Consider the following 10,680-nt stretch of genomic DNA (forward strand, 5'->3'; position numbering starts at 1 on the left):
CAATTAAAACAGTGTCTGCTACCAAACGCAAAACATATAGCTAGTGGGAAGCAGCCGCATAGCCCAGGGAGATCAGTTCGGTGCTTTGTGACCACCTAGAGGGGTGGGATAGGGAGGGTGGGAGGGAAGGAGACGCAAGAGGGAAGAGATATGGGGACATATGTATATGTACAACTGATTCACTTTGTTATAAAGCAGAAACTAACACACCATTGTAAAGCAATTATACTCCAATAAAGATGTTTAAAAAAAACAAAACAAAACGGTGTCTGGCATGCAGCAGGTGTTCAATTAAAGCTCACCTTTGCTATTACCACCGTTACTCCTGGTACTATTCACTGGTGTCCATGCAGCATGGCAGAAATACTCACTAGGTTAGGCTCTTCCCAAGTCAGGCTAACTATTCAAAACTGAAAGGAGGCTTCCAGAAACACAAGCCACTTGCACCAACAGCAATGCTGTCCCATAGTGAAAGGCAGGCAGCCGCAGTGCGGCTGAGAAGCTGGCGTCCCTCCATGTGAGTGAGGCTGGGGGGCAGGGGAGGAAGAACAAAGCACCCTCTTTGACAGCCCTACGACACGCCCTGGGATTCCACACCTAATAAGCTCTTCAGGGCGCTCTCTCAGCTTCTCGGGCGCCCGCTGTCTCCCCTGCGTGTTGTCTGAAGAGCCAGATCTGACTCATCCAGACCGCACACCTGGGCCTGTGGTTTGGGCCGTGGCAGAGGGCAAAGGAGAAGGGAGATACCGTAGGGCCAGCGATGCACGCGGGAAACCCTGGTTTGGGAGACCCCAAGGCTGCCTGCCTGCAAAGCCTTGCCTCCCTACACTGTCTCCAGTAACATGAAGGGGCCCGTTTGTCTTTCTTAAACTGGGTCCAAAGAGCTTCACCTGGGATGAGGGAAGGTGGCTGTGTGCTGGAGCCACTGGGGTGTCAGGCCGGAGGGAAGGGAGGATGGGGCAGGCATATAAAACACACGGAGGTGCTGAAGGGTGGCTGTTTCGTGTTGGGGCAATACCGAGGCAGAGAAAGGCATCTCGTTCTACTTGCTGGTCTCAGGCACTTCCTTTCTGACCAAAACAAGGGAAAGCAACATATTTTACTGCTGTTGCACGATACAGTCTAAAAACACATCTCTTGGGCAGTCTTTTATTAAAACTTTATTGTGCATCTCCCCAGCCAGGACTCCTGCTCTTGCTACAAAAAGGCTCAGCCCTGCCCTGGTCCCAAGCCAACCCTGACTTCCGGCGGCTTCCTTTTAATGCATTTAAAGAAATATGTGAGACCTCCTGCGACCGGCTGGCACAGGGCTGGGCAGCAGAGTGCAAAGGTGCAGAAGACGGCCTCTACTTCCACATCTCGCAGTCCAGCCCCACTCCCCACATACACATACCCCCCTGCCCCAGGCCAGTGGGCTTCTTCTTAAGCTCTGGGTTCAACCTCAGCGCTACGGCTCGCCAGCTGTGTGACCTCAGGCAGGAAATGTATTCTCTTAGAAACTGCTTTCTCATTTGCAAAATGGGAATAATCACTCCCGTCCTGCCCACCTCATCATGGTAGCTGTGTAGCCTTGAGACAACAGTCACAGAAGACTTGGAAGAAATGAAACATTATATAAAATGTGGACACCAAAAAGGGCTTAAAACTCCTCAACTGGCATAAATAGCAAACATGCGGGCTTCAGGCGTGACACGATGCCTCCCACAAGGCATCAATGGTGGAGGCGCTATAAGCCTGCAGGGTCCTTATCAGCTTTATTCCAATGCTGATGAAATTCCCTGGCCACATGTACGGGTCTAAGAGACCATCCAGAACCAAAGCAAGTAGACCCAAACACCTACACAGCTTCCTTCCTGGCTCTCCTCAAGTGACTTGTTTTTACTGGAACCTAGTTTCCTCTTCCTGTCTGGGAAACTCTGTTTACAACATCTAGCTCTGTAAGGAAAGCAAAGAAGAAAGCTCTTTCCACCAAACAGCCTTGGAATTTCACCAGGTTACCCTTCTAACCTGAACCAAAATAGGCCATGACTCATCACTTGTGCTTGGGGGACCCCATTTCCCATTTATCTTCCCAGGAGATCACATCCTGCACGATTATCAGTAAAAAGCAAGCTGCAGGGACGACTCCGTGGGAAAAAAAATTAGGAAAAAAATTCACTTTTGGAAACGCCATCCTCACCACACTCCCTTACAATATCCAAGCTCCTTGCAGGTAATTCTCCATCATCTTATCCTTGTCTAGACCTTTAGCACTCTCCTATCAACTGAAAAAAATGCACTTGAGAGTTGTGAATTTTTTATTTGGGGCAAAATGAGGACTATAGCCCAGGAAACAGCATTTCAGATAGCTCTGAGAAATTGCTCCAAAGAGGTAGGGGGGAAGGTCAGTATGTATGTGATTTTGGTGAAGGGGGAATACATGCAATCAAGCACATATTTTTTGCAGAAGGTTTCTGATAATCTCGTGAAGGTTACTGCTAGTCACGAGGAGCAGACGTCACCATGAAGGATTTTAGTGCTTTTCTAGATACAAGGAGATGCAAGAATTGGGCTCATAAAATCTTCTCCTGAAAATATCGGAAGACCCGTTCTGCCAGTTCTTCCCAGAGCACAGAGGGCCTCATTCCTGCACCCTGAACTCCTTTCAGGGGGTGTTGATGGTCAGCAGCTGCAGCGGCTCATGATTTGATCCTTGTAGAGGTAGATGGCAAGTGCCAATTTGTAGGTGACACTCCCCACTGCTGTCTGCTCATCCAAGTCTAATTGTCCTTCAACGCTTACCCCTTCACCTCAAGTCGACAAATTCTTGGCTGCTTGACCCTGGACACAGCTCTTCCAATTTTAGTTTCCTGACCTGTAATAATGGCAGGAATAGATGACAGTGAGAGAGCACTTTGTATTTGCCGCAGATTAGTTCATTTCATCCTCCAAAGAAGCCTGTGAGGAGGAAGCTATTACTATCTTCATTCTGCAGATGAGGACACTGAGTCACAAGAAGGTAAGTGATTTGCCCAGGGTTAACACACAAGGGTCAGAGCCAGGATCTAAATACAGGCGGTCTGGCCCATGTTTTTAACCAATACACTGTAGCCACCTACCCAATTTGTCAGCATGTTTTGAGGGCCATAAGAGATAGCTGGAAAATAGTAGGCATTTAATAAAATACTGTTACATTATTGGATGAAAACACATGTCAAAGTACCCGTCTTAGTTCCTGGTCCGTAACAGGCCTTCCAATTGTGTTAGTTCGCTTCCCTTCCTCCCTCTTCCAAAGCAACTCTCCTGACCGTGATCTTCCCCTCGGAAGCCCAGACGTGCCGTTCGAAGGATACTCAAGAGAGAGTTACAGTACTCGACAAACTCTTCCAGGAAACAGAGTCTTCTGAATAATGTGAATCACTGAGGTGGGATCTGCCATGTTCTAGTTGGTGCTTTCAATCAAAGGCATTCAGCCATGGGCACAAGCGCCATGAGCACAACACAGAGTTTCTATAACCGTTTCCAAGAAACCATGATTCTCGGTGAGAAAGCAGGGCTGTTATTTTCCATGAGGGGACACTCAATGGAGTAAGATTCCCGCCCTTCCCCGTCATGCTCTCCTGTCTCACTTCACACCAAGGAGGAGGACAGGTCTACCTAACAATGAGCCTGAGAGAAGAAACTGGGCGTGCTCCTCTCAGCCTCTTAGGATTCTCTTTTCTGATCTGCCTGCAGAGAGAATACATTCTGGTCTCCTTGGCATCCTGGGGAAAGAAGGCTGTGGTTGTCCAACTATACCAGTGACTACTGGTATCTAATTCAGAGGGAGTACTGAGTTCCTGCTGTGTCTCTATATCTAGGCAGAGCCAGTCCAAGTTGATCAGTAATAAAAATGTATGTTGATCTCCGTGGTAGACATTAATGCTGTTTGCCAAATAGTTTCTCTTCTCCCCCTTCTGGGCAGAGGCTTGGAGGATACGTCAAGGATCTCTTGTCATAGGCTGGGTCACGTGACTGGATGTGGCCAATATTTTGGCAGTGAACGTGACATGCGTCAGGTGTGGGATAAGTATTTAAAAGTCAGTATAGACTTCTGGTTTCTGGTCTGGTGTGTAAGGAACTTAGAAGTCTTCCGTCCATCAATAACAACCAATAAACACCTGAACAAACTGAAACAATCAACAACTCTTAGATCTGTCAGAGAAGGGAAGTCACAGGGTAAACTGCTGCTTCCAAAATTAGAGACAGACAGGTTGATACAGAGAATCACAATTTGCTGGAGCAGAAACTTCCATGGGCAACAGTGTGAACACTCGAACTGTAATTGAGGAGCTGCTGGAGGCTTAGTGCAGGCCACCCCGAGAGTAGGAAACTGCATGGGAATTCAGTCATAGAAGCACCCTTGCCCTTCTGTGAGTTTTACCTCCAGGAACTCTGTTTGGTCCTCCCAGTGAATACTGGAGAAAATGTCATGCTTCCAGCAGGGGGAGGAAAAAAGGAACCATTGTGAATACGCCAGAACATTTGTTGTTCTTAACAAGGTCTAACCTCAGGAAAAACTATTTACCGTCACCTCACCGGCTATGGTTATAGCAAAGCCTAGCCTACCTGGGGCGAGGGAATACTCAACTCCAGCCCCCTCCTTCCCTCTGGTCCCACCTAAGGAGGAAACACTGAGAAGCACTGGTGGGATTCACAGTCCAGTGGCACAAGCTCACCAAACGACTGAGACTTAATCAGCGGGCTATAGAATGATCACCTTCTCTCCTCTCTCCATGCCCTACCACTACATCATTAAATGCGCTACCTACCGCATTTACCATAGTTCCTTCCACCTAGTACATCATGTCTGCATTTCTTCAACAGAAAATTATAAGACATTCTAAAAGGCATCAAAATGAGCCAAAAAAAAAAAGCAAAACACACAGTTTGAAGAGACTGACCAAGCATCAGAACCAGAGTCAAATAGGTCATGGGTGCCGGAATTATCAGACCAGGAATTTGAAACAATTATGATTAATATGCTAAAAGGTATAACGGATAAAGTACCTGTTAGTCCATCATGACCAGAGGTAGAAGTTCTACCACTGCTATTTCACTTCTTTTGTCACACAATTAGCAGCTGGGCTGCCCTCACTACAAACAGGCTACTTTTGGTGTGAGAGTCACATCTATGAACCACATGGGGACCCTGGTTTCTCATGTATCATCAACAATTCACATTTCACATGTGCTTGGACACGTGTGTCATGGCGGAAGCTGCAGGCCAAATGCACTGATAGCAAGACACCCTGTAATAACTAGGGGTTACGAAACATTTTCAGGTCTGACACAGTTTGCTCACAGCATGTGTATTTAGCCTTTGCTTCTATTACATCAGTGGCTGTGTGTGTGTGTGTGTGTGTGTGTGTGTGTGTGTGTGTGTGTGTACACATGCATATAAGGGCTTTGAGGTGAGTGGCAGGAAGTCAATGTACACTACCTACCATTTTGTAACCTACTTTGTAACATGTGCCAAATAACTTAAAATACATGATGACTGCTAATTTTGACAATGACCGTGAAAAAGAAATGGAATTCTCATGCTTCTTTTACAGAAACTGAGTTCAAGGGCAAGTTCCTCAAGGCCATTCAGTGGATCTGTGATGAAGCCGAGTTTTGAGCACATATCTGTCCCTCTTCAAAGCTGCATGTACTTAACCACCATGTTCTTCTGGCTTTTAATATTTCACGTCCTCCTCTGCCTGGAAAGATGGTCAACACATGGCTGGGCCTCAATAAATAATTTTGCATTAACTGAATCTTAAGGTAGATTACTATCAAAACTAGCTGTGTCCCCAGCACTTACCTCCATCGTAGTGCCTAGCACATAGTAAATGTTTAATAAATAATTTTTGCTTTAATATGCATTATTACATCTAAATAGGTCATAGTGCTATAGAGTGTGATGACTCACGTTTAATAATGGGTAGCATTTTATATGTCTATTTGCAAGCCTTATTTGTCTATTTTAATATAGTGTGATGTTTTCATAAGGAAAGATAAAGCACAGCTGAATGGAAAAGAATACTTCCTTTGACCAATTCTTTCTTCTGAACCGCGGAAGCCTAATTACTCAGCCCAGGAGGCGCTAACTTCAGTAATACTACTACCTCCTTGCACAGATAGAACATACAAACATTTTGAGAAAACAAACAGCCTAGGGCAAGGAGAAGGGAGAGGAAGGAGAATCTTGTTTTTCCAACTTCAGTGTCTACTGACTTTATCCTGTCAAGAACATTTGGATGGGGGGCTTCCCTGGTGGCGCAGTGGTTGAGAATCTGCCTGCCAATGCAGGGGACACGGGTTCGAGCCCTGGTCTGGGAAGATCCCACATGCCGCGGAGCAACTAGGCCCGTGAGCCACAACTACTGAGCCTGCGCGTCTGGAGTCTGTGCTCTGCAACGAGAGGCCGCGATAGTGAGAGGCCCGCGAACCGCGATGAAGAATGGCCCCCGCTTGCCGCAACTAGAGAAAGCCCTCGCACAGAAATGAAGACCCAACACAGCCAAAAAATTAATTAATTAATTAATTAATTAATTTTAAAAAAAAAAGAACATTTGGATGGTTTTATGGCGAATTAACCCTGTCCCACTCTCAATCTATGTGTTCCTGGAGGTTTGCCCCATCCTCACTCACCACCACCCCCAAGTTCCAGGAGTGGGCATATGACCTCCACCTGACCTTCTGATCTACTACCCAGCTTTATGGCACAGTGATGTTTTCTGTACCTAATTTGTTCCGTTTTATGTTTTATCAGAGCTAGCTCAGTGTGGTTTAATTCAAGGACCTTCAATGGAAACATTGAGAAAGAAAAGTTTTCTTTTTTCTGGACTAGAACCTTGTGGGAGAAGCCTGGAGATGCTGACAGCCATCTCATCACACCAGGAGGGAAAAGGACTGAGAATGTCACTGATGCAGAAGAAAGCTGTCATTTCTAATGATAACACTTAGGCCTGTAGAACCAGCCTCTCTTGAACCAAAATCTACTCAGAATCATACAGGTAGCCGGACAAATTCCCTTTTACGCTCAAGCCAGTTTGAGTTTCTATCATTTGCAGCCCAAGAATTCTAAGAGGAAGGGGACCAAACAGGTTCTGTGTCCCACTTGCCTGGGGAGGGAGTATCATTCCACTTAATTGCAGGAGGTATGTATTAGTCTTCCCCATGTGATAAATAGGCAAACGAAGACCCAGAGAAGTTAAGAAACTAGGTACACACGACTAGGAAGTAGTTGAACTTGGATCTACTCCTATCGCTCTCTACCTCTAAAAACCTAGGTCCTAGGAAAGGACCTAGGTTTTTAGAGGTAGAGAGAGATACAACTGAATACAACTGAATACAACAATTCAGAGATACAACTGAATACAACAAGAGCAAATTTCTATGAAAAATTACCCTTTCTGGTGGGATGTGTAGAAAGCACACTAAACAAGAGAGATCGATTCCTAGCTTTTTTTTGTTTTTCTGGGGAGCCTGGCTCACCATACCTTTCCTATGACTTGGAGCACTTTTCCTCTCTAAATCTCAGGAAGTTTTTTGTTTTTGTTTTTTGGTCTACAAAACCATGGGGTTTAGATAACCACGGGCCTAGATACTCATGATCCAAGTTCTTTCCATCCCTAAAAATGTAAAATGTCAATTCTTGACTGTTTTCTTAAAATTCCCAAGTTAGGTGATAGAAGAACCAGACATTGAAGCAAGCCAATAGGCGAAGGCTCCCTCTGTGAACCTTTTCTCCTAATTTGGGCAAATGGCTGAGGTATGTGTAATTAAAACTGCAGAAATAACAAGCTTCCGGCCAAGTTCTGCCCTCACTTAACCATACTCTCGGGGGTTGATTCGGGGGAGGGGGGCAGCGGATGTTGAACCCAGGGTGGAATTTGGCTTGATATGTGGATTCTTATAATTTCCAAATGATGTCAGTGCACTTATTTGAGAGACTGAGAAAGTGCTGAGTTTAGTCTATTTACCTCCATAAAGAAAAACTGAAAACCGCTGGGCTAGGGCCAGTGTCGACCAATGTTATAAAGCTAAGAACACTCTTGGCAGGGCAAAGTCATTCGGGGACGATCGTACCCAATTCATGTCGATTTATGGTTGCAGCCTTTCTTTCTGATTATAGTGTGTTCTAAGATAGGGAATACCAGCCCTGTTCTTGTCAACTGGCTCAGAGAAAATGAATCTGCTAAAAAGTTTTGTCATCCGTTGATCCCAGAACCACTGAGGTTATAGAAATTTCAACAGCAGCTAAGAGAGGCCAGAGTTAAGTACTCATTCAAAAGAAAGACAGCAAGCTATTGAAAAGATCTGTCTAGTTAATGCAACTCTATTATAGAGTTTTGGTTCTAATTAGCCAGATAATGTCTTTGCATTCCTGTGTCCTTTCACCTTTGAGTTGCCCTCTATTAGGAGCTCTAGGCAGATCTTGGATGATATTAGGATGGTATATATCCAGGGGACCCAAGAATTCCAACATTCTATCTTGTTCACCCATCCCGTCCCCCAGGGATTTCCTAAGATAATAAAGTATGGTCAGGGTAGAGTGGGATGAATGAGGTAGGTGGCCTAGGTTTAAATCTTGCTCACTCACCAGTGAGGAAACCTCAGGAAATTTTTTCACCTAGGAAAAAAAATGGATAATAATAGTACCTTCTCACAGGGTTGTTACGAAAATAAAATGAATTACTTTATTCAAAACACTCACTGTTTGGCACCTAGTATGCACTCAATAAAGGCTAGCTATTAGTCCTGAAGGTGCTATACACATAGGAAACAAGACCAAATGTATTCAAGGTAAAACTTCATTTTTATTGGGATCAATATCTGATATTCCAACATGTGGCACTCTGGTAAGCAAACAGGTCTAATTGCTTACAAAGGCTCCTACCTCCCAACTGCAACTCTTGGGTATTAATCACCTTCTGCATGGGCCAGATGATCCAGGGGACCAGAGTTTTCATGACAACTTTTAGGAAGGCATGCAAAGAAAACGAAAGACAGGATTCAGTAGTCAGACACTGAGGGATCTTGGCTCAGCTTAGGGATATCACATCAAAACAGCAGCAAGAAGCAGCAAAGAGAGGAGAAAACTACTTGACATTTTAAAATATAATGATCAGGTTCATCAGTAAACATAGCCTGGGTAATGTCCCAGAATTTGGCCCATCACATATGCAGCTCCTCATCTGGAGGAGAGTGGGGGAGAGGCAGGAAAGGAAACAGAAGGGGACTTAGACAGCCTTCCCCCACTCCCAACCCCCTTACTTCAGTGACTCTCAAAATGCAGTGGGTGAACCATCACATCAGACTCACCTTGGATGTTTGCTAAATGCAGATTCCTGGACTCCAGGCAAATATACTGTGGTGGTTAATTTTATATGTCAACTTGACTGGGCCATGGGATGCCCAGATATCTGGTTAAACATTATTTCTGGGTATGTTTTGTGAGGATGTTTCTAGAAGAGATTAGCGTTTGAATCAGCAGACTGAGTAAAGCCGATGGCCCTCCCCAATATCGGAGGGGGGCATCATCCAATCCACTGAGGCCCTGAATTGAACAAAAAGGTGGAGGAAGGGAGAATTCTCTTTCTCTGCCTGACTGAAACGTCTCTCTGAGCTGGGACGTCAGACTGGGACTTACACTCTTGGCACCCCTGGTTCTTAGGCCTTCGGAGTAAGACTGGAACTGAAACACCAGCTTCCTGGGGCTCCAGCTGGTAGATGGTAAATTGTGGGACCTCTCAGCCTCCATAATCATGTGAGCCAGTTCCTCATAATATCTCTCTTTATATAGAGATAGATACATCAATGGCTATACAAATCTCTCTGCTTTTTCCATCTGTCTACATCTATATCTATATCTCATCAGTTACATCTCTCTGGAGAACCCTAATACACATACTAACACCGAATCTTTTGGGGTGAGGATCAAAACTCTGCATCTGACAAGGTTCCCAGATGAACTGAACTTTAAGGAACAATTATCTGTTTCACTGTGAAGTCATCAAAGAGTGGAGGTGGTATTGTAAAATGCTTTTAAGTAGTCCTATTTTTGCAGGAGGGATACTTTACTATGAGGGAGGAGCCATAAGGCCTGGCAGCCACTCCCTACACTCAGGATGGAAATAGCACTTGGCCAGCTGGTTTGGGTTCTGGTCTCCATCAAGAGCTCAGCCATTCGAGAATCTGGACTCATCATAGGGCTTGCCTGCATCTCTCTTTCCTTCTCTGTCAATAGAAGAAAGGAGCTCTCCCTTGCTTTCTTCATAGGGTTCTTGTAAACACTGAAGAAGCTGATGTGTGAAAACCTTTTAAAACTTATATAACCCAAGGAATTATGTATTCCTGTGAACTCAGAAATAACCACCCTTCCCGCTTCCCCGACAGTTATGGGGAATCAGAGGTTTGTGTTTTCCTCCACAAAGATCATGTTCACCAGATAATTACAGACTTCATTTTATTCAACTTGCGGATTCAGTCACAGAATGGATGCCTGTAACTCATGGCAAAGTACCCCGCTATTTCAGGCAAAAACTTTTAAAAAAATCTATCTTCTCTCACTAATATCATTAAATAGATACCGCATTGGAACTCTACTGACGGCTCCCTTGAGCCCCAGGTCTGGATGCCCAGCTGTGCCCTTGGTCTCTCCCTCTGGGT

The 10,680-nt window shown here is 45.0% G+C and overlaps 1 long non-coding RNA gene across 1 annotated transcript; it reads left to right on the forward strand.

Annotated features, from left to right (window-relative positions):
• The first annotated feature begins 2,847 nt into the window (after positions 1–2,847).
• LOC309640630 lies at positions 2,848–7,045 on the forward strand. The gene is made up of 2 exons (XR_014252321.1): positions 2,848–3,789; positions 5,577–7,045. It is a non-coding gene; the product is annotated as an uncharacterized lncRNA (long non-coding RNA).
• Positions 7,046–10,680: the final 3,635 nt, after the last annotated feature.

The sequence above is a fragment of the Balaenoptera physalus genome (assembly GCF_965194825.1).
Source record: "Balaenoptera physalus genome assembly, chromosome: 13".
Classification (NCBI taxonomy): Eukaryota; Metazoa; Chordata; class Mammalia; order Artiodactyla; family Balaenopteridae; genus Balaenoptera; species Balaenoptera physalus.